Genomic DNA, 26144 nt, shown 5'->3' on the forward strand with positions numbered 1-26144 from the left:
GAGTTCCTGCATCACCAACTCAAAATATTTGATGTCCCAAACCCATGACAAGGAAGACTGTCACCAGAAAAATGGAGACTTAAAAGAAGGTAACCAATCACAAAAGTTTATCTGTGCCCACATCTAACTACAGTTATGTGAACCTCCCTCCTTGGATTTTGGTAGTTTGAAGCTCATCTTGAGGCCCAGGATGATCCCTTTAGTGTATATTCCACTTATGCCTCACCAGCATTATGGAAGTGATTCATAATGCATAAAACCAAATTATCCATCAGAGGAGAGCTAGTCATTTGCTGCTTCTGAAATTCTTCTCAAGAGCTTGAGGTGGGAGCCAGACAGGATGGGAGTCATTTACTTTAATTATCCTTAAACATCAACATTACAAGTAATAGGGGGACCTAACTTGACTCAAAATAGTAAGAGGATGTGCACAGAGCACACAGCACAAAAGAATGTACTGAGGCATCTGGACCTCAATCTTCACAATCTCCCTCTAATATTTGTAGCAGCAGTACTAAGTATTAATGTACGCTTTACTCCCATCTTTATTCCTAAATAAATCTCAGTCAACCAAACAATCAATAAGTGTTTATTGAGGAGTGGTTGCAGGTTGGTTTCCCTGGAAGCAAACTCTGTGACAGATATTTGCATGCAGGAGTTTCTTTATTGAAGATCAAAACTTGTGAGGGAGTGAAGGAAACAGGACTGGACAGGAGGAGAAGCTGAATTGTAGTAAAGTCACAACTTAGGCTTTTGCTGATCCTAGATCCCATGGATAGCTCTGAAACTGGATGAATCTTCACCTCGGAAGAGAAACCTTCAGATGGAGGCAGGGAAGGCGGGCCTTTTGTATCTCCCCCACCCTCAACTGACCAGTTTTTGAATAAGGCTCTCTTCAGTGAAGGAATCTCCAAAAGAGTGACTCAATTGCATGGTGTTGACGGTCTGGGTGATGTGGGACAGCATTCACTAAAAAACCTATTATGTATCTGCTCTGGTAGCCCCCTGGCATTAGCAAATTATAGAGAGCACATAACAGACATCCAAACTCTTACTTACCCTTTGTATCCCAGCCCAAATATTTAAAAGGTCTGTGGAGATTTTCCAGACAAATAACAGACACTCCCCACTCTGTTTTTTCGTCACCACAGTTCTAGGTTTGTGGTAATCTTTATCAAACTGAATCATACGTCATTGATTCCTGGTCTGTGTCCCATACTGGTCTATATGTTCCTTGAGGGTAGGTTGCAATTTAAATGTCACTTTCCTAATGAAAATCTTCCAAACCACCCTATCTAAGTAGCCATATTCCATTTGTGATTCTCAAGAACATCAAGCTTATGTTTCTACCTAGCATTTATCCTGACTCATAATTTTTAGGTTTATTTGTTTACTTGCCTATTGTCAGACAATTGATGAAATCATTGTTTTACAATCACATTTAAATAAAAGTAATCATTTAAATAGCTGATGGTTTTATATTTGTATTGAACTTAATTAGTGACATACAATAAATCAAATTTTGGTTATGTATTTAAATACTGCTGGAATTTAACAAGCCTCTCATTTTTTACACCAAGAAGCCAGTTTCTGGATAGATATACCTTGTTTATTTCCACATCTCAATTTGAGATATTTATTTCATGGCAGCTCTTTTTTTTTTAAGATTTTATTTATTTATTTCACAGAGAGAGAGAGAGAGAGAGTATGTGTACAAGCAGGCAGAGGGGCAGGCAGAGGGAGAAGCAGGCTACCTGTTTCACGGAAAGCCCAACATGGGGCTTGATCCCAGGACCCTGAGATCATGACCTGAGCTGAAGGCAGAAGGCTTAACTGACTGAGCTACCCAGGTACCCCATACAGCAGCTCTTTTTCTAAGACTTTATTTTTTTGAAAAATTTGAGGTTCAAAGCAAAATTGAGGGGAAGATCATAAATTTTCCCCTTGCCTCCTGCCCCCGCACATGCATGAACTCCGCTATTATCATCCCACCCCCAGAATGGTACATTTGTTACAGCTGATGAACTTACAGTGACACATCAAAATCACCCGAAGTCCATAGTTTACATTAGGGTTCACTCTTGGTATTGCACATTCTATTAATTTGGACAAAAGTAAGATGACATGTGTCTATCGTAATATATCATACAGAGTATTTTTCCCTGCCCTAAAAATCCTCTGTGCTCTGCTTATTCATCTCTAGGCCTCTGTATCCCTCCACGACCCCTGAAAACCACTGATCTTTCAACTGTCTCCATAGATTTGCCCTTTCCAGCATATTATAGAGTTGGTATCATATAGTTTGTAGCCTTTCCATTTTGGCTTCTTTCACTTAGTAATACGCATTTAAAGTACTTCCATGACAGGCGCCTGGGTGGCTCAGTCAGTTAAGCATCTGCCCTCCACTCATGTCATGATCCTGGGTGATCCTGGGGTCCTGGGATCGAGTCCCATGTCAGGCTCCCTGCTTAGGAGGGAGTCTGCCTCTCCCTCTGCCTGCTGCTCACCCAGCTTATGCTCTCTCTTGCTCACTCTCTCTCTATCTCAAGTAAATAAATAAAATCTTAAAAAAAAAAGTATTTCCATGTCTTTTCATGGCTTGATAGCTCATTTCTTTTTAGTGCTGAATAAATGTTCCACTTTCTGGTTGTACCACAGTTTGTTTATTCACCCACTGAAGGGCATCTTAGTTGCTTCCAAGTTTGGCAATTATTAATAAAGCCATTATAAACATCTGATTAAAGGTATTTGTGTGGACATAATTTTCAATTCCTTTGGGAGCATGATTGTTGGATTATACAGTAAGATTATGTTTATTTTCATAAGAAACTGCCAAACTCTCTTCCAAATTGGCTGCACCATTAGCACTAGCATTTCCATTAGCAATGAATGAGAGTTTCTCTTGCTCCACATCCTTGTTAGCATTCGGAGTTGTCAGTGTTCTAGAGCTTGACCATACTAATAGATATGTAGTGGTATCTCACTGTTGTTGTAATTTGCATTTCTATGTTGACATACGATGTGGAGTATATTTTCATATTTGCCATCTGTATATCTATATTGGTCAAGGTCCACTAAGGTCTTTGGCCCATTTCTTAATCAAGTTGTTTCTTTTTTTGTTGTTGAGTTTTAAGAGTTCTTTGTATATTTTGGATAACAGTTCTTCATCAGAGGTGCCTTTGCAAATATTTAGTTCCAGTCTGTGGCTTGTCTCATTTTCTTGGTATTACTTTTGCAGAGTGAAAGTTTTTAATTTTAATAAAGTTCAGCTTATCAATTATTTATTTCATGGATCCTGTCTTTTGTGTTTTATCTAAATGCATCACCACACCCAAGGTTATCTAGGTTTATTCTATTAATATTTTAGTCCCTGATGCATTTGCTCAAGTCACTTGCCTCAACCCCCAATTAATACATCATTAAGCTGTGAACATTAGAAAACATAATTGCCAAAATGTCTGGATTTCTATAATTCAATGTTTCTTCTCCACAATAAGGACTCATAAAACTACTAAAAGAGTAACTTTTTTAAAAAGAAGATCAGGGTAACTCATAGATATGTAAGAGTTTGTGTACTAGATTTGGGCTTTCTTGTAGTTAATATTGCCTTTGGTCATTCAGAGGGAGTTAAATACCATAAATTGAATATATTTAACATGTGTTTGAAATTTAGAAAAGGGAAATTGGAAATCTTTTTTTTTTCAGTGAAGTTTCTTATTTCTTCTTTCTACTCTGCTACTGTAGTATATTTTGGCTGCAAAACCCTCTGTCCACAGTGGTTAATTTTTCTCCCGATAAATTAGGCTGTTCAATTATTAAACACACCCTCTACTATTGCTAAAAAGTCTCTAAGAGCATCAGTAGATTTAATGATGTCAACAATTACTATAGCTAAGGTTTAGATCATCGAAGCTGAGTTCAAGGTCAAAACAGTCCAGTTCCTGATAAACATTCATCTTGCAAAGAGTTTAAAAGTTGTTGCCCACCCGCCCTCAGATTTGCTATCACCCAACATTCAAGCTTTGTGAAGAGCAATTCTTTGAGTTCAGAAGTGGAAAGTGGATGATACAAAAATAGGAACACACACAAAAAAAGGACTTGACCCTGAAGTCTAGGTTTGGGCTGGATCTATCACACGGTAGTACATTTGACCCAAAATATCTTCCCCAAAGTGCTTGCTATGCCTAAAATGTCAGTCATTAAAAATATATCACCCCTACTCACTTTAATACAGGATAACACAATGGTTAAATGTTTTGATTCTAGAAGCAAATGGGCTGGATTCGAATCTCAGTTCTACTCCTGCAAGGTATGTGTTGTAAACATGCTTTTACATGGTTCTGTGTTCATTTGCTCATCTGTAAAAAGTGATAATAAGAGGACTTACTTTATAGGATATCTGTGGGACTAATGAATTCCTCTACAGAAACTGCTCAGAACCATGCCTAGTACGTATGAAGTGGTATTAAAGAAAGTAGTGTGAATTAGTGTTATGGATGCTTCTATCATCTCTATTTTTTCAAAGATTTTATTTATTTGAGAGAGAGTGAGAATGAGAGAGCACGGGGCGGGGGGGAAGCTGCAGAAGGAGCAGCAGAGGGAGAGGGAGAAGCAGGCTCCTCGCTGAGCAGGGAGCCTGATGTGGGACTTGATCCCAGGACCCTGGGATCATGACCTGAGCTGAAGGCAGATGCTTAATCAACTAAGCCACCCAGGTGCCCCATCATCTCTTTAATAACAAATTAACTGAAGCAATAAAAATTGTAATAGAATGATGGAAAAGAAGAAAGAAAACTAGAGTGATACAGAATGAAGGGGTATTTATTCAGAAGTGAATAAAGGCACAAGGTGCAAGAAGGAAAGGCACCAGAAGAAGAAAGGTACACAGTGGGATGTGCAATGGTGTCAAGAAACATTTAACCTAATCATTAAAACCTTGGCCATGACTGAAATTATATCAGAAAAGAAGCAGCCACTTCCTTACCCTTTTACATCTTCCTTCCTTTTGCACAAAATGACCATCAGTGATTCTTAAAATGCAGAACTCAGGGGCACATGGGTGGCTCAGTCAGTTAAGCGTCTGCCTTTGGCTCAGGTCATGATCTCAGGGTCCTGAGATCAAGCCCCGCATCAGGCTCCCTGCTCAGAAAAGAGCCTGCTTCTCTCTCTCCCTCTGCCTTCGGCTCTGCCTACTTGTGCTCTCTCTCTATCTCTCTGTCAAATAAATAAATAAAATCTTTAAAAAAAAAAAATAAAATGCAGAACTCAATCAAGTGCTAAGGCCTTCAAAGACCTTTCAGATAATCTAAGAACCAACTTCTTCTAACATTGTTTCTGTTGCAAACCAAGTTCTAAATTCTAAGTAGGACCCCACAATTGAAAGCTTGGATATAGTCTTTTGCCAAACCTTTGCAACCCAAGCAGAAGCCTGAGGGGTAGCCTCCATATGAAGCCCAAAGAATAGAAATAACAATGAAAAGGACTACAGTCCTGATGACAATGGCTGAGACACAGACCCCAAAATGGAAATATAAAAACCATCTGTTAAAAAGGCACACTAGATGAGTTGTAAGCCACTGGGACCTTTTAAAGGCTTTACAATGTTAAGTATGTCTGGAACCACACTGGTTACTGGGTGCTCAGAGAAGGAAGCAGGCTCCAGCTCACCCTGGGCACTAGCAGTTAAACCAGAAAGCAAGAATAAAGGAAAGATGACCATTAAGTAGCCCTCCTCAGAGAGCTACACAGGAAAAAGAGGAAGGAGGCTGGACAGATCTAGTTCCCTAGATGCTCCAAACACATGGTGCAGATTCTGACATCTTGGGCCAGTGCTTGATGTTTCCAGATGGAGAGCCACTTCAAACAAAGTCATGTTAAGTCAAGAAGAGAGAAACTCTTTTTCCAAAAATTTTGTAACTCAAGCTTTCAAAAACCCCCAGCTTCTTATATTGAGCACTTACTCTGTGCCAGGGTGAGGGCAAATCACTTACAGGGAACATCTTACTTACTCTTTATTAAAAAAATTCTATGACTGACTGATATTATTACTCCATTTTATAGATAAAGGAACTGAGAACCACAGTGAATAAGATAGTTAAATAGTTTTTACGAGGTCATAAAACTGTTTTGTGGAAAAACTTCAAATTCCTCACTAGAGCCTGAACAGCAATATAATTTGCACTAATAAGAGGACATATACCATATAATATCTTGCTCTCTATTTCCCAAGAAAGAGAAAGGAATAATAACAATATGGAATTTCACCAGGAAACTCCGACTTGTTTCAAACAGAATAAACTGCAATTTCAGATACATGGATGATTCTTAGAGGCAAATAATCACCTCTTGCATATATAATTTAGTAAATTATCTTTCCTAAGTAGATAGTATTACAAAGCTTCATAACAGATCATGCAAGTTAGTAGATTCAGGAAAAAAAAAGTTTAATTTTTTTCCTTTAAGAAAAAAAAACTACTTAAAAACAAATGATATGGTCTTCTTTCCTTTCCCAATACACATGATTTCACAGATATATACACACACACACCCTCTTACATCTACCTGTCTCCTCAAGGAGATACAATAGCCCGTTATAAACACAATAGATTAATTTAGCCATGTCTTTTCTGTATCATTAACTTGTTTTATTCTGGCTGTCTATATATCAGTGTACATTAACTCTTAAAAGAAAAAATCGAATATCCATCCCAAAGCTTAGCTCACCTTCATCATAATTCTTCCTTGAGTACTCGGTCATTTGACCCCTAGTTAGTCTACGTCCCGAGTTTACATTTAGAGAAAGAAGCAAGGGGTAACTGATGTTAAGTAGGAAAGCATTTTTGCCCTGCCAAATTTCAGTCTATAAAATCATTAACTCCAGGAACCAGAATAGGATTTAAAATGCCATCTTTTAATATTATTTTTTGAAGATTTTATTTATTTATTTGAAAGAGAGAGAGAGACAGGACATAAGCAGGGGGAGCAGCAGGCAGAGGGAGAAGCAGGATCCTCGCTGAGCAGGGAGCCCGATGTAGGGCTTGATCCCAGGACCCTGAGATCATGACCTGAGCTGAAGGCAGACACTTAACTGACTAAGCCACCCAGGCACCCCTTTTAATATTATTTTTAAAGATTTTTTTCAATCCAGCATAAAAAAGGAAAGGTGCAAGCCGACTGATGGAGACATATCAGACATGTAATTAAAGCTATAGGTGTGCAGAGTACTGTCAGCCCAGACGTGCATTGTCACTGATAAAGAAAAAAGAAAAGAGCTACAGACTTAAAAAAAATCTTTTACCAGTTAACTATACCAAAAATATCCCCAAGACTTTGGAAATGTTGTACAATATGTGTCAAAGAGAAGTCTCATTCTCTTTACAGCTCTGCTTAATGTTTTATGTTCCCATCACTTCTGTTCCCTCCTCTTTTGGTGATATACATGTCATATGTCTGTGGACCTAAAGGGAAAACTCACATAAACACAATGTCTGCATTGACATCTTTACAGTTCGTCCAGAGTGAAGACAGCATCTATTGAGTGTGATACCATGGCAGTGTATCAGCGAGAGACTTTGTAAAAGGGAAAGGCTAGATGCTAAGTGCCTATTCTGCCTACTAGGTAAATTATGTGTACTGCCTACTCTTTCTTAAATTCTACTGCCCCAGTTAAATCAAAGATTAGTAATTAGAAGACTTTATGTCTTTTTTTTTTTTTAAATGCCATGACTAGATGTGAAATCATGGGATAGCCATTCGTTGACCTTGGATGAAATTCCCATTTGGAAAATACTGGAAGTTAATTTACACAATATTTTTTCTATTTTATTTTATTTATTTTATTAACTTTTAATTAAATTCAATTTAGTTAACACATAGTGTATTATTCGTTTCAGCTACAGAATTTAGTGATTCATCGGTTGCATGAAACAGTGCTCATTACACTACATGCCCTCTTTAATGCTCATCACCCAGGTACCCCATCCCCCGATCCACCTCCCCTCCAGCAATCCTCAGTTTGTTTCCTATAGTTGAGTCTCTTCTGGTTTAGCTCCCTCTAGAATATGCCATTAATTGAGATCTTACAAATCTAGCATTTACATGGAAGGCAACGAAGATAGCAATTATTTGACTAAACTAAATGATGCTTTGGTCAGAAGTGGCAAAAATCAAACAGAGGCTAGCTTAAACAATACTGAGAGAAGCAATGAAAAATAACATTTATTGAGAACTTTCTGTATTACAGGCATTTAGCTAAGTATTTCTCTTACATTAGTTCTCAGAGAAATCCCATGAAGGAAGGACTGTTGTTAACTGTTTCTTGACAGATGAGGAAACAAGGCTCAGAGAGCTCAAGGCACCCACAGAGCTAGATAGTGATGGCTTGAGTTCAGAATTGAGACAGTTAGATAGTGATACCACTAGGAAAGAAAGGAAATTTAATAGAAGAAAACAAGGGGTGTTCACAAATCAGAGGAAGAACATAACAATGCCTCACGAAGGCAGGAAAGAAGACAGGAAATAAAATCAAGAATTCTCTTTCACCAAAATCTTCTTGTATCTTCTCCTCTTGCACACTAGCAATGACCACATATCAGGGAGAGTGGGCTCCCAATTTCCTACCTTCACTATTAGAGTGGAAAGGACACAGCCTCACCACGACCAGTACCCAACATTAGAACATTCTAGGGAAGGGCTCTATGAGTACCTGCCGTTGGCCATGACACTGTGCTGGTGAAATGCTACAAATGGCCCACTTGCAGGTTGGAAGGGGGTGGGAAGAGTTTGGAGCCATTATGGATTCACATAGAGGGAACTGGGAAGGAGTGGTTCTCCCCCAAAATAAAAGTGCTGTTAACAGAAAAAATAAAGGTGATTGTATTAGGATGGAAATAACAGTGGGTGCCCATTATGCTTGGACTCAGAGGTTCCAGATTCCAGCTTTGGCTTGAGTATGATGGGTCAGCAGTCTTTGGGAATGCAAATGTCTTTGCACCCCCCATGTCTTTTGAACTGTCTAAAAAGAATAATCATTTCTATCCAACCTATTTCACAATCCTTTCAAATAAGAGGATGTTTTCAAAAAATTAAAAATCATCCATGTGATTTATGATCATTTCAACAAGGCAATACTTTTGTACTATTTATGGAGATAAAAATGTTTACGAATTAAGTAAATTGTGTACAAGATTTTGGCTTGCTGAAGAGACAATTTCTTTCAAGGACTTTAATAGTACTGCATAAAATACCAAATTCCAAGTGTGAAATGTGTACTAAACATAATTTTTTAAATTTATTTATGAAAGTGGATATAAAAAGCCTTTGGCTGACAGAAAATTCTATTAACATTTTTCAAACTTCTATAATAAAATAATTAATAACAAAATCTTCTATACACTTTTCATTAATTAAATTTATATTTTTGTAATTTATTCTTCAGTTCATCTATGCATGTACTTACTTGTTCATCCAAGGTGTATTAAACTCCTACCACAACGAGTTCAAATTAATAAGCCTGACTCTGTTAATAAACAGGCAGCCATTAGGCTCCATTGACTTTACCTAACAAATTCTGATAGTAACAATGACCTCAAAGTCGTCTGCTTTACTGATTTTAACAGTCTTGCTTTGCCATCAAATATGATTTCCCTCCAAGAGGCAATGAGAATTTCATAATAAAGTTTTAATTTTCTAGAATCACAGGCAGCCTCTTCTGAATTTTGTTTTACATGTTGCCTTAGAGCTCTATCCAAAACTTGGTAGGTCAAACCCCATACTATTAGATGGCTCCACCCACGCCAGTCCACTGGAAGAGTTAAAACACGCCTTAACAGATAAGAGAGGAACTCTCCCCATGGACCTGAGAAAGAATTTGAAGAGATATTTGGAAAATAACAATAACAATTTGAAAATTCCTTGAACCATCTCATTCTTCTAAACCCTCCTAAAATTTACATAATCATGGGAGCAAATGTCTACCCAAAGAATTAAAATGAGGAAAAAGCATTCCTTGCTTATCTCAATTAGTAATACCCAATCTAGGAATAGAAATACCAGCAAAACATAAACATCCTTTCTATTTGTCTAATGCACTATCATCAAGCACCCAAGATTATGTTTGCTCATTTTCCATAAGATTAATAAATCTCTTCTTATACATAAATGATCAGCAGAAATAGTCTTTCTCTTTCTCAGTTGTTCAAGAAAGACTTCATTTCCACCACCAATTCTTGTATACATGTCACCATCTAAATAAATAGATCCTATGGATCACTTTACATGTCACTAAGCATATCTGCATATCTTGAAAGAACGGGTATAAATATTGAGGCCATTAACAGGGAATCAAAATAGGACTAGAAAGAAACTTCTTCTACAACTCAGAAAGTTCAGCACTGGTTTCTCCCATATTGACAGGAATCAGAGTAGTCAGTGCATCTTCCTGTCTTTTAGAGTTATTTTACTCAGTGGCTGGGAAGAAATTACAAATATACCTTGAAAGCCAAAATGATTCTGAAATAAAAAGGCAACACCCAAATGGAATTTGATCTGAAAGCTCTTGGCCCCATTTGGCAGAATAGAAACCTCCGTTCAGATTTGGTTATCTCTAAGGCAAATCCCCTAGAATAGTCCAATCTATGTTCCCAGACATTTAAATTTAGAATGTAACTTACACAGGAGCCCTCCAAATCTGACACATTCAGAAGTTCTCACTAAGTGGAGTTGTATTTGTATTCTGCTTTGGAAGATGCTCACTGCTACTTGCTAAAAGCGGTGCCGTTGGCTGTAATTTCTATTTTAAATCCAGCATTCTTTATTAGAGGAGTTAGGCCATAGCATTGTGTTCTCAGTTCTCTGCCAAAAGGCAACCCCCATTTTCTGGAAGTAGCTGACAGATGCTTCCTTCATGGTAGAACCTGACTGCCCATCAATGTGTTTTAAGATGTCCTGTTGAAAGCTGGGATTTCCCATCAGTTTTATTTGTCACTCACAACAACAGAGAAACTGTAATGATAAAAAGAAGCTACCAGAGAGCATACTGTCTTCTACTTGAAACTGAAGACTGCTATGTTTGTGGCTGCAACCCCAAAAAGCAGCTGAAATCTAAAAAGAAAATGGGAATAGATTTTTCTTAAAAGTATTACAAAAGAGTGGTAAGCAGAGAGCAAAGCCATTCGGAATAGAATTTCCAAATGTCTGAGTCTCATGTCCATTTCTAAGAGTGCTCCCTGACATGCTCTGTCCCTGTCTGCTCACTTGGTATCCACACTGTCTAAACTCTTACTTCTCTTGACTTCCAGCCCTGGGAGGTACAAGGCAAGTCCTGCCTCCAACAAAACTGACAAGGAGTGGAAGTGTCCCCAGGACTTTAGGTCTCCACAGAAGTGGTTCCTCCTCAGAGAAGGCCTTCCATGACATGCGGACTTGATTAGGCTCCCCCATTATAGATTTTACTGGAATCCTGCACTTTTCCTTCATACCACTTATTCTGATTGCACAAATGTCATTACATGATTATTTATGATATTATTTGCTTACTGCAGATTGAAGGAAATGAATTTAAAAAGTCACTAAAACATGGGAAAATACCTGGGTTAAAACCATGAGAAATTTAATTATTTAGGATGCTTTGCTACAAAACACCTAATGAAACAGAAGAAAAAGAAAGAAAGAAGGAGCAGAGGGAGAGAGAGAAGGAGGGAGGGAGGGAGGGAAAAACTGATTCACCTGAGAGAATGGTCAATACAGGTTAAGATGATGGTGCATCTGGAGTTAAAAATGATGTGACCACATCTAGTTTCCCTCTCTTTTCTGAGCTCTGTTTCTATAGGTTGGCTCCTTTTAGTGTCCTTGCTTTATGATTCCATGCTTGCCGGCTTATGGCTAGTGGACAATAAGAGAAAGTCAGCTTCTTTAACAGCTCAGCTGAAGTCATAGAATTGAGTCCTTTTGGCTATGTCTTGACTTGGCACACATGCCCATCCTTGAGCCAGTCAATGTGGCAGGGATTTGTGGACATGCTAATTAGCTTAAGCCAATCAAAACTCATTCTCAGAGCCAAGCATAGGCTGTTTCCTTCCAAATCTCATGATTGGAAAATTCAGGGTACTATTCAAAAGACAAAAAGTAAAAAATGGATGCTGTGGGCACAAGAAACAAGTTTTCACATCAATGACCTATTAAACTTTGCACTGGAAGCCACAAAGAGGTTTTCAGTGGAGAAATAACTAATCCAGATTTAGGTTTTTTACTGGCATTAATGTGGAATAGTTAGGGGTATCAAGGGAAGAGCATATTAAAAAAAACATCAAATTACAATGCATTGAAACACAATGCCTAACCCCGTTTTCCCATATTTTAAGGAAGGCACCAAAACATAGGCTATCTAGCCTTTGAGCAGGCTTTCACTAATGCAAAAGCTGAAATTCAACTAGATGCACCCAACTAATTTGCTATAGACTGAATGTTTATGTCCTCCTCCAAAAATTCATGTGTTGAAACCCAGTCCACAGTATGATGGTATTTGGAGATAGCCTTCTGTAGGTGATTAGGTCATGGGGGTGGATCATAAATGGGATCAATGCCCTTATAAAAGGGACCCCAGAGAGCTCCCTTGCCCCTTCTGCCATGTGAGGAGATAGTGAGAAGACAGCTGCCTGTGAACCAGGTTGTGAGTCCTCACCCGCCACTAAATCTTGTACTTTCTGGCCTCTAGAACTATGAGAAATAAGTATTATTTAAGTTATCAGTCTATGGTATTTTTGTTACAGCAGCCCTAACAAACTAAGACATAATTCCAGTACTATTTGTGTTAACCACAGGAAGAAGGTGAATCTTCCCTATCTCACCTGATTCCACACCAGCTAAAAAGTTATCAGTTAGCTTTGTTGCATAAAAATTCACACCAAAAGTTATTGGTTTAAAGAATTACCAAATATTCAGCACACAATCATATAGAATGCAATTTGGGCTAGGCTCAGCTGATTTGGACTTCCACAGTTGATCTCAGCCAGGATTCGCTAGAGCCAGCTATCAAGTCATACGGGTCCCTGGTTTCTCCTTAATGTGGTCTATCAATCCAGCAGGTTATTCCAAGTTTACAGAGTAGCAGCATGGTTCAAGAGGAGGAAGAAAGCAAGAACCAATGTGCAAGTACTTTTCAAATTTCTATTTACATCACATTTGCAAATGTCCACTGGCTAAATCAAGATACACAGTCAATGTCCAAGTTAGTGGGAGAAAGCAGTACTCAGAGGCATGGAGAGAGGAATATGTGAACAAACTAGGGCTATTCTGACAAACAATCCACCACAGTGACCAACGATTGGACCCAAAATATTAGCCATAGGATCACTTCTTACTTTTAAATTTGAAGAAACATTATTTCTAATTAAAGCTTCATAAATTTTTAGTGCTGGCAGGATTTAGGATAGTATTTCTTACTTTTTTCCAACAGATAATTACTCTAAGACTCCAGTTCTGGAAAATTGGGGTGATGAGTTTTTGCTTTGCTATCTCACTTAACATCACTGTATTAGCTCTCTCTGACACAAATATTCACAAACACACTGCTAGCAAAACTCATAAAGCTTTTTTCTTAACTAAAAATATATATATATAAAATAGAAATTCTAATTAGTACCAATTTGATTTAATTCTGATCTTAATATTATCAGCACTACTCTCATTATTAATCTGCAATAACCAGTTTCAATCAATTCTCAACAGTGAATCTCAATCTAAAAGCTCATGATAACCTGTTCAACTTGCAAATCAGGTATGATTAAGTCCCTGACAATAACAAAGCCTATTAAAAACTCCATAAATCAGGTAAATTAATATCTATCTTAATGAAGCTGAGAAAGTAGTGAATCAAGAAATCTAAAAACCAACTTCCTTTTTTAGCCATGAGGGAATAACAAGGACCAGATTTACCTAATAACTAAACCATACAAAATATATGAAAGAATAATTTTCAGATTTCAGACAACAGGTAATTCAGAACAGCAATCCTTTAGAGAAAGGAAACATATAAACCAAATTATTATTTCCCATTTACTGACTGAAGAGAGTTTCCAGGTTGCAATGCAAGGGAAGAGAAGCCAAAAAGAGCCCAGAATCCCTGATTTAGAGATAGAACTGAGAATTCAGTAAGGCCATGGTGAATAGAATTTATAATGCAGAGTATTAGAAAGGACAGAGGTGTATGGATAGATAAAAACTACAAAGAGAGCAGGATGGTGGGAAATTCAAACATTGCAAGGTTCCTCTCACATCTTCAGCTGAGCACCTGAGGCCAGCTAAAGAACCACCAAAAAGGAGCAGGTGAAAGAATCCCTAGGGTTCACGCAAGGCTTGCAGTGGTTTGTGTTCTCATCAGCTAGAGTGGAAAAACCTTGTGGTACATGGGTAGGGTACTCAGAAGGGGGAAAAATAGCCCTAGATTAAAGATTGCTCTGGTCCTGGCTTAAAAGGCTTAAGAGCATGCCATAAAAGAACCAAACTGTTTCCAAGTAATTTAATTGCATTGCAGAATAAGATCAAAAATATTTATAGAAATGCAAAAATATCCAAGGTAAAACTCATATCTTCATTCCAAAAAATTACTAAATTAAAAAATATATATATTAGCCATGTAAAGAAGAAGCAAAATCCACAATGAAGGGAAAAAAACATCAATAGAACCAGGAATGGAAATGACACATGATAAAATTGGTAGATAAAGACAATAAAACAATTGTTGTAACTCTAATCCATATAACTGGTGTCCGTACATTAAAGAGGATAAAGGAAATCATGAGCTCAGCAGAGTTTTTCAAGAAACTGATTTTAAATTTAAATAGAAAAGCAAAGGACCTAATCTACCCAACATGATTTTGAAAAAAAAAAATGTTGAAAAATTAGACTAGCTAATTTTAAGATTTATTATAAAGGACCTAATCTACCCAACATGATTTTGAAAAAAAAAATATGTTGAAAAATTAGACTAGCTAATTTTAAGATTTATTATAAAGCTACATAATAAGACAGTGTGCTAGTGGTATAAAGATAGACAAATAGACCAATGGAACAGAACTAAATTATACCCACATATATATTGTTATGATCATTGACAAAGATGCCAGTGCAGTTAAGTGTGGAAAGGATAATATTTTCAGCAAATGAAAATACCTTATATCAATTATAAAAATTAATAATATTAAAGGATAATATTTTCAGCAAATGAAAATACCTTATATCAATTATAAAAATTAACTAGAAATGATTCAGAGACTTAAATGTAAGAAATAAAATTATGTGAGGAAGGGACATCAGCTTTGCAGAAGTTTCTTAAATGGGGCACAAAAAGCTTAAAGTATAATAGAAAAAAATAAACTAGACTTCATCAAAATTTTAAAACTGTTTTTCAAAATATACTATCATAACAATGAAAATGCAACTCAGTGTTTATAGGAAATATTTTGAGACATATACCAACAAGACTATACCTAGAATACACAAAAAACTACTGCCATTAAATAACAAGAAAATTTGAAAGATTATTCACCAAAGAAGATATATGGATGGCAAGTAAGCACATAAAATTCATTTGAGAAGTGTAAATTAAAACCGCAATAAGATAGTAGGACAGATCCACGAGAAAGGCAAAAATTAAAACTGATCATATCAGTTGTTGGCAAGGACGTGGAGCAACTGAAACTCTCACACACTGATCATGGGAATATAAAACAGTTAAATCACTTTGAGAAACAGTCTGGCAGATTTTTTTTCTTTTTTTTTCTTTTTTCCCCCTAATAAACTTAGTCTTAACTCTATGTAACAGAACCAACCTTAAATAGTTAAAAAAAAAAAAATCCAAAACAAAAACATGAGAAGTAGGAAGGAGTAGAAGTGCTTTTCTTTTTTTCTACCACTGGGTACATGGGGACATTATATATACAACAAACATGAGAAGATTAGGAAGAAATTATTTTGAAGCAGAAGAAACTTCCTCAGGTGTGTCTGTAATAAAAAGACAACCTTCTTACTTTGGGGGCACCTGGTGGCTCAGTCAGTTAAATATCTGCCTTTGGCTTAGACCATGAGCTCAGGGTCATGGGATCTAGCCCAGTGTCAGGCTCCCTGCTCAGGGGGGAGTCTGCTTCTCCCTCTCCCTCCATCCCTCCCCTGCTGCTCGTGCTCTCCTTACCACTCTCTCATTCTCTCTTGCTCAAATAAATAAAATCTATAACTGTCTTTCTCCCATTGACTTATTTCACTTAGCTTAATACCCTCCAGTTCCATCCATGTTGATATAAATGGTAGGTATTCATCCTTTCTGATAGTTGAGCAATATTCCATTATATATATAAACCACATCTCCATTATCATATGGTTTCACTCATACGTGGAATACAAGAAATAGTGCAGGGGATCATAGGGGAAAGGAGGAAGAACTCAATGGGAAGAAATCAGAGAGGGAAACAAACCATGAATGACTCTTGGCTCCAGGAAAAAAAATGAGGGTTGTGGAAGGGTAGGTGAGTAGGGGGATGGGGCAGCTGGGTGATGGGCATTAAAGGAGGGCACATAATATGATAAGCACTGGGTGTTATAAGCAACTGATGAATTACTGAACACTACATCTGAAACTAATGATGTACTATATGTTGGCTAACTGAACTTAAAATAAATAAATAAAATCTTTAAAAGAATATGACAACCTTCTTACTTTTAAGTTGTATCTTGTTGTATGGATAGTTATGCTGTGTTGACTAATGTACTGTGGAGATGTGCAAGTACTGGTCTGCATCATTATGGTTAATGAGTGAGATTTCCTGAAAAGAGAGATCATTTCTGGATGTCAATCATCTGGTAAGAGGTGGGTCATCAGTTAGGAAATAGGAACCATGAGGGCTGGTGAGTTTTCCACTTTTCTTGGTTTGGATATAGACCAAGAATTTATCAAGGAATGAAAAGTACCTGGCACATGGTGCCTCATTTAAATCTTTGCAGCCTTTGGAAGAAACAATCTAACATGTGCACTTACCCACTGAGTTCAGAGATGGGTTCAAAAATCTTATGCCATACAATGGCTCAAACGACTACCACATATTTAAGACTTGGCATTAAAAAAAAAAATCAGGGACATTCCTGGTCTAAATGATTAGAAGAGGCCTCCTAAGTGGTATGTTTGAAGGTGGTATTTGTTAGGTGAAGTCCAGCTGTCTCTCTTCCTAGGGAGGGACATAGAGATTTTTCACATGGATGGTGCAGACCTTCAGGCTCAAGAAAATAACTTATAACATTAGCATGCCAGGTCTGTCACATTGTCCAGAATTCTGACACTCTGTATTTATTGGCTTTGGTTATTTCCCAGATTTTTAAAACTTTTACACTTTAATTCTGCCTAGGCAATATTCATTTCCCACCTTCTTTCTGCCTTCCCAGCAAAACCCTATTCTGTTCCATAGCTAAACCTATTTCATACTGCCTTCTGCTTCAGGACAATCTCTGGTCCAAAATAATTACAGAGGGTCTCCATTTTGTTGCCTGTGATTGGTGCTTGGGTAGCCATGTGATGCAGTGCTGGCCAATGAGACACAAGAAGTCCGAGGGCTTCGGGGAAAGGGAACACATAGAAAGGTAGTCCTCTACTCTTTAAAAGGGAACACATGGAAAGGTAGTCCTCTACTTCCCCTGCACATCCTCATGCATGGAAATGACTTCTGAAATTGCTGCAGTTATCTTGTGACTCTAAGTGACACCGAACTTAAGAGGATGGTGGAACAGAGACATTGAAACTTTATGGCATCACTGAATCTCTGATCATATGTGCTGTCGATCTTCCTTCCTCTGCATTTCTTGATATAGTCCCATAAATTAAAGTCACTTTGAGTAGAAAGTTTCCATTTCTTGCTACTAAAGCCCCTCTAAATGATATTTTTTTAATTAAAAAAAAATTCTCAGGCCTACCCCCATTTTAACAATTAGGCTATGGGGCATATATGAAAAGGGTTTGGGTTCATAAGTGATCCAAGTTAAAAGTGAAGTAGAACAGTTCCATGCCTTGCTGTTCCCGTCCTCACTTAGCCCAAAGACAGTGCCAACTTTGGAGAGTTTCAGTTTTATTTTAATTAAGGAAGACGCTATTTCTGCTCAGACCTCCAAATTACACTAACGAGATCATTCTCTGGCAGTCCAGCCCTTCTGCACGGAGCCACTCTGCTCTGTAGCAATAAGTAGAAGGGAGAAAAGAAGGTTACTTAGATGCCTGCTGGCTGAATAGGTACTTATCCAGGGAAGGAAAGTCAGCTTCATTGAACAATGATTACCAGATTCCAAAAAGTCACTCCTGTATTCGCTTTTGTATTTTAGAAGTTAGAACACATTTAGAGGCAAGATGGTTTTTATTTTAAACTTTCTTTTTTGATGCTAATCACTTAATGACATTTTTTCCCTTCTGGCCTGAGGTTTTCCACATTTGGTCTCTGTCTTCTTTTTGGCTTAATTAATTGGAGCCAGAATACCTTTCCCATCTGCCCTGTGTTACCCACTGATTTTCAGAGCAATCTCATGGAGGTGGAACAAGAACAAGAATGTGATTCTTGGCTGATGATGAGGTAGCAGCAAAGAACTGGAAACTTGGTGGCAGGAGATACTGCTGGGTAGAGACCGCATTATGAACGTTCATACGGTGCCAATGGACTCCCCACACTGCTCTTACCCTACAAAACTTTGGTGTGTCCCAGCAAATGAAAAGGCCATATCTGAACACATTTACACATCCTAAGGTTAATCCCCTTACATACTGTGGCTGTCATTCATGTTGGCCCTTTAAGTGCTTTCAAGTCAGCAATTTCACTCACAGTAATGGCTCATCTTTGAACATGAGTATGTGCCAGGCACTATGCTACCTGCTTTGCAGATGATAAATCTTATTCAATCCTCATAGCTATCTTGTATTGCAGAGATTATATTTCTTTTATACCTGAAGGAACTAAGTAAAGGAGAGTGATCTGTCCAGAGTCACATACAATATAAGTGGCATGGCCTAGATTTCATTTTAGTCCTATCTGACTCAGCCAATTCCTTTAAGCATTAAACTCCTTTCTTTTTGTTTGGCATACCTCTCCCAAATATATGTCCCTGATGGTACATACTCTACAATTAGCTCAAACCAGGTAGGCATACCAGTGCTCAATAAACAGCTGTTGTTATTAGTGTGGAATAATGTGAATAATATAGGAAAAAACAATTTTATTGATCCAGAAACAAGTCTGGCTGAGTAACTCTTATCTATGAGGAAATATATCCTAAGTATGGCACTTATCTTGGCTATTTAAAATACATTCTCCATCCATCAAGGTCTAAGATTTGGTGGCTATAATAGCTGCTTAACCAAACTGCCCTTGGTAAGAGGCTGAGTCTAATTTGTGCCTTTGGCTATAGAAAAGAACATTAATTGATCAGTAGATTACCCTATTATAGTGTTAATAAATGGGAAAACCTTGAGAGTCTATTCAGTCACATTGTTTTTTCATTAGTGTTTATCAACAACTAGAATCTAAGGTTCTTGTCAGACTATGAGGTTGTCCTACGTGATGAGCCTTTCAGTGGCAAGAACTGTGTCTGATTTATCTCATTTCCCCCAAGAACTGACACGTTGCCTGGCTGATAGAAAATATTCACTAAATATTTGTTAAGTTGAATTAAAATGCTTTTACCTACGTGAAAGGAAAGTACATTTTAGTTCTATAACGAAAATATTTTTAAATATAAGTATAAAAGGGACTTTAACTGAATTTCTATTTTAAATGCATTTTGTTAGCCTCATATTAAAAGAAAATAGAGGTTGGAAAGTCAGAGGGATGTGTGCTCAGGTCCCACTTCTTTACTAAGAATTATATGATTCTGGATAAAATGCCTAACTTCCTAATCCTCAGTTTTCTCTTCTATGACACAGAAAATAATACCTCGTGGAGTTATGATTAGGAATGTATATATTATACAGATTAGGTATATATAATCTATATGTATAATACATGTATATAACATGTACGTTATATTATACATAATATATAATAGCATAGCACAGTGTGTTTGGTCTAGGTATTAGTCAGCTTTTTCTTTGCAGTAACAATCAATTCTAAAATCTCAATGACATACAATAATGAACATTTACTTCTTGTTCACTTTACAGGAGGGCTGTGAGATGTAGGCTACAGTTCTCCTGTAGGCTGCAGGTGGATATAGACCTATTCCATGTATGTTCTCACCTAGAACCCAGGCTGAAGGACCTACAGGCTCATGGCAGAGAGCAGAAACACAAGAGGGCTAGTAGAAAAGTGCCATATCTCTAAAAGCTATTCACATTCAGTTGTTCAAAGCTAGTCACATGGCCAAGCCAAAAATCAGTGGGGGCAGGAAGCATCCCCACCTAGAGGGTGAGAGGAAATGAATAATTGTGACTAATCATATCATCTACTACTATAAAGATGTATTTTAAAATTTAGTTTCCTTTTTCATCAATAAAGAAACAAAAAAAACCCCAAGCATCTATTGAGTGTTAGCTCTGTTCCAGACATCGTGCTAGTGGCTAGGAGCATAAATTGGTAAGATTTAGATTCTGCTCTCAAGGAACACAAAAGATCATAAAATGTTTCCTAATTTTTAGAATCTTAGTCTGGTACTATTGTGTTCGAAGCTATGTAAAATGTTGAACCAAAAAAGAATTTTCTACAGTTAGTGCCTATTAGAAAGTATATTTTTGCTTATTTCTCTAACTTCAAAATTTTTGTGTAAGTGACCTGAAGTAAATGATGTTGCTGAAAAACCATTTGACATTAAAGATAAGCAGGCAACATCCAAGTTAGGAACTAAATAGTCACATAAGTTAGCGCAACTTTCTATATTCCATATTTTCACCTACTTACTATCTTGTTAAAAGCTTTGGGATACTATCTGTTAAATATGATTGTATTCAAATTGACATGAAAGACACTATATTTCCTTATTTTCCATTTATAACTTTTAGTTTAAATATTGTTCAGAAAATAGGTTTTCCTATTTCATTTCCTAATGAAAATGTATTGTTTAAAAAAGCCAGAAAGCTGACAGAACGCTGCTGTTAATTGGAAATGTGGTCAGGGTTTTGTGAAGTGACTCTCTGAAAGTAGTGCTGAGCTTGGAAGTGCACACGGGTATTTATACACACATGCAAAAACGTTCAGGAAAAAAAAAGTTTTAGGCAGGTCTTGCATCAAATTACCCCATTTTATGAGTTGCTGTGGAAACAGATGAGCCCTCTGGAAGTGCAAAACCATGTTTGAGTCTAATGCAAAGAACAATCCATAGCATGAAAGAGAAGAACAGCTGGGAGCTGAGGTAGTGTAAGCTGACATGTCAGACAGTAGCCAGACAAAGTGAGCCAGGCACTGTCTGGGAAAAAAGGGGGAGAGGGGGTTGGGAAAAGCAACTGAATGCTGTCAACAGAGTCAACAAAATGGACCAGCTGTTCACTCTCATCATAACAAGAAAATATAGAGAATTCCAGGGATGAAGATTAAATTTGCTGAGAGAATAAAAATTTTAAAGATCAAATGAATAAACCAGATTACCCAAAGCAGCCTCTACTGAGAAGCTTTTCGCTGGCAAGTGCTGCGCAAGACTCTAGGTTCTGGACCCAGTATGCTCACTGCTGACTTGTTTGGGATATAAAAACTGGTACCAGTTTCTTTCTCTTCTTGGGATATTACCATCTTGTTTCATGGCTCTTTGGGAAATGGCCTACTTCAGAAACGTCATGATGTAGAGTTTCTCTTCTTGCACCATCTCCAAGAGGAGAGGAAATGTCTACACTGAAATGGACTCAAGGAGGCATCTTGTGAACACACTATTGATAACATAACTTGGCAGAATTTTCTGGGAGGCAGGACATCTAGAATTGTCTAAGTCACTTGCTTTTCTGACTTGCAGTTTCGTTGCTGGGCAAGGTAGGGAAGCATACAACAAATGGGCTGGTGTCAGAGAAAAAGATGTGGGGATCGAATGGGTTGAAAGACATTGCCTTCTTGAATTCTAAAGATTCACAATACTCTCTTATACACTAAATGTGCTAAGAAATCTCAAAGAGGGGAAAGAATTGTTCAACTATGTTTAATCCAATGTTTTTCTCATTATTTGGCCAGAGAAGCTTTTTGTCATTTAACACCTATTAAGACCCCCCAGTGATGTTGTACCTTAGAGTTTGAACTGGGAAATCATGGATTAACTTTGCCCAAGGACACTTTTGGCTGTAAAATCTGCATTCTAGTCTATATTTTTCAACATTTTTGTTGACATGGGTCAATGCTGAAAGCCCAACCTTGGCTAGCACCGGAAAGAAAAGATTCAGTATCTTCGAAATGATCATTAAAACACAGAAGACGGCGTTGGTTTCACATATAAAGTGTGGTTAGGTAGTAAGTACAGATGGATGATTTTAAGGAGGTGGTACTCTTCCAGCCTCCAGAGCGCAATTGAAATGCAAGTCAAACTCTTATGCACAGGCAGCATCAGGATAATACAGTTTAAAAATAGCATAAAGAGCAAACACTCTACAATCCCATAGTTTAAGACTTAGCTTTATCATTAATTGTGTAATGATGGGCAAGTTACTTAACCTCCTTACGTCTCAATCTCTTTTTCTGTAAAATACAAATAACCACAGTGTTCACCAACACACTACCTGACATACAACAATTGTTTGATAAAGGTTAAGAAACAAAATTCAACTAATAAGAAATTAGGATGGACCTCAAAAAAACAAAAAAAAAAAAAAAAAAGAAAGAAAGAAAGAAAGCAATCCTTAAGTCGGGCCTTTTGATGACACTTAGCAGTTTGAATTAGGGAGGAATGATATCTAATGTTAACAACCAACACAGCAGCCACAAAACTGGTTTTTTCTTTACTTCTACCTGCCCCCCCAAATGTATTCTCTCAGTGATACTCTTTCTAAAATCCAAATAAATATAATCATGTCATCTGCCTACTTAAAGTCTTTCAATATCTCCTTATTACCTAAAAGGTAAAAGTTCACGGATGTCACAAAGGACCTCACTTTTCCAGTGATTGCCCTTCCCCACACGTCATACCCTCATCGTGCTTCTGTTCACACCTAACTACTTGGGATATCCTAAATGCACTGCTCTGTGTCCTCGGTGGACGCCTTTCACACTTGCTGCTCCCTTTGCCTGAAACATCCTTGTTCTCACTCGCCTGCACATTTCTGCATTCCAGACTCAGCTCCCATCACCTCTTCTATCAACCTTCTCCAAGCTTCCTCCCACCCCAGTCCTCCCAGTCAAGTCTGTCCTCTGGGTGGCCTCAGTGAACTCCCCTATCCCACTGCAGTGTCCTTGGGCTGCACTGAGCTGGTCTCACATATCAGCTCCCTGCTACAGTGTTCCCCCTCCCAGCAATGCCATTCATCTCTGCATCCCTAGACTGTTGAATAAAGATCTGCCTAATGAAGACAGCAGGAAATAGGAAAATGTTCCTGGAAACTCTCATACTCAGTAAATGCCTCTGTGGCATGGAAAGATGTTTCCCTGCAACAAATGTTTTTATGTAATAACAGTGTTCATAGCAGAACTGGAGGCTCTGGGAGTGCCTAGGTTTAAATCCATGTTCCTCTTCTTTCCAGCTCTGAAAACTTGAGCATATTTATTCTCCTTTGAGACTGTTTTCACTTCTGTAAATAACCAGTCCTTAGTACGAGGCCAAGCCTAAAGCAACTGCTTCTTAGTTGTTTGTTGTGCTATTTTTATTATTACTTGTAGCAATACAAGTTTTTTTTTTACTATAAGATCAAGAGATTCATTATGATAACTCAATGTCTATGTGTTTGTAAACTATAAAGAACTATTGAACTGTTAGTTGTTAGTATTGCTTACTTTATTTAAACTCAATAGAACACTCAGTCAGTCCTGAACTGGCCTCTAGGTGTGGTAGTTTGGTTTGGGGCTGTAAGTATCATAAATGGTGTAGGCTACTTGGAAATTAAGATTGGGAAAGAATTTCTGAAATATCTCACCAACCTGAGTATTCAGTGTTGGGAGCCCTGGCTTGTTCTGTGGCCTTAAGACTATTTTTTCCCAGGTGGCATCCCAGATTTGCCCAAAGCATTGCAAATTCCATCTTCTATAAAATGATGGGTAATTGAATAAAGAATGAAACTGACACTGCAACTGTCTGGCTCATCCATGTTTCCTCATTCTCACTAATTCAGCAATTTAACAGGGAGCAGACACAGGTTGAAGAACCAAATCCTGAAACTTCATTCATTTAGCGAACAGCTGTGACCTTGGGAGAACAGCAAATGGGAGCCCACACATAACAAGTCCTTTTTCGCTTTGTTTTTATTTTCTGTTTTAGTAATGACGTGGCTCTGGAGAGATTCTCTTGGAGGAGAATATGGCTAGATGGTGAGCAGCGTGATTGATTAACAAAATGTTGTGTTTCCATTGTCTCACAGATGAGCACAACACTTCTGTCCTCTAATCTGCTAATTCCTACATCAATAGGTATCTTTTAAGTCATGAATAAACATAAAATACACAGAGATGGAAACTGAAAATTTCTTTTAGAGAGCACAATTAAGGGATTGATTTTATTATTTACACTGAATTATAAGCACAATTATTTCCTCCCTTCAACTATAACCACAGAGAATATTTTAAATTAGGATGTCTGGGCTCAACAGACCAGAAGACCAACTAGCAGGAAATAGGGATGAGCCTAAGGCTGGATTTCTAGACTGGGCTCTAACTTCACACTCCCTGAAGAGGTCAGCAATGAGACCTGGACAACATTTAGATTTTCAGCCCCTGACATCAGACTTTCCCTCTGACCTATGGATTTAGGTAGCCAAGTGGATGGCTATCATTTACAATTAGAAATGCCAAGTGAAATACAGGTCATCCGCTCACCTGTAAATTTCACACAAACAACACTTGTAGTATGATTTGGGACATACAGTAAAAATTTGGAATATGCTAAAAAAATTGATTGTTTTTCTGAAATTCAAATTTATATGGGTCCTCTGCATTTTTATTTGCTTAATATTCTGGTTAAAATCAAATTATGAGAAGGCCTTCTCCATTTCCTTACATAAATTTTCCACTAAAGAAAAAATGAAAGGTGAGTTCTCCCAGATCATGGGGTGCTAGTCACTGGCCACCCCTTCTACTATGTCCTACTTTCAAGCCCAGAAAGAAGTAGTTCCTTCAATGCTAATAAGGTACCAGTTACTTCCTTTGCCTGACTGAACTCTTCCCCTGTCTTCCCCTTAGTTCTTATTTAGGTAGGAGGAAAGAATGGGAAGGTGATTGAGTATTTCAGCCAATGCCAACATGCGCAAATTGCAAAGCAAACACTTGCAACAGAGAGAAACTGTTCCTAAATTTCTGTACTTTCCTTCTGATTAATTTATCTTGGCAAATAATGTAAGAAGACACTTCCCTCTTTTTTAGGCTATTTCAGTATGGAAGAAAGAACATGAGTTTAGGAATGAGGCAAATCGTTTCAAATCCAGATCCCATGATTTATAAGCTAGATGAGCTCTGTTTCTCAATATTTTGATCTAACTCCACAGGGACAGAAGCTCCTGTACTCAGGACCCCCTAGACCTTGCCCTGTATATCTCTTCATCTGGTTGTCCATCTATATCCTTTATCATATCTTTTAACGATAGTGTTTCCCTGAGTTCTGTGAACTGCTCTAGCAAATTAATCAAATCCAGGTGATAACCTGGGCTTTTAACTGGTATCTAAAGTGGTGTGGGGGTAAGAGGGTCAGTCCTGTGGTACTGAGCCTTTAACCTGTGGGACCTGACATTATCTTCTGGTAGATGATGTCAGAATTGATTGAAATTATAGGACAGCCAGCTGGTATCACAGAGAATTGCTTGGTGTGTGTGTTGGGGGGCACGCAAATATTTTGTGAACAGAAGTGTCAAAAGTGAGGTGTTCTGTATGAAGGTGAAAGAAGACACACAGGTTTTAGTTGTTCTGACAGGTGTAAGGTATATGCACCCTTGTTTATTGTAGCATTATTTACATTAGCCAAAATATGGAAGCAGCCCAACCGTCCATTGATAAATGAATGGATAAAGAAACTGTGGTGTG

This window comes from Ursus arctos, unplaced genomic scaffold, assembly GCF_023065955.2.
Source record: "Ursus arctos isolate Adak ecotype North America unplaced genomic scaffold, UrsArc2.0 scaffold_22, whole genome shotgun sequence".
Classification (NCBI taxonomy): domain Eukaryota; kingdom Metazoa; phylum Chordata; class Mammalia; order Carnivora; family Ursidae; genus Ursus; species Ursus arctos.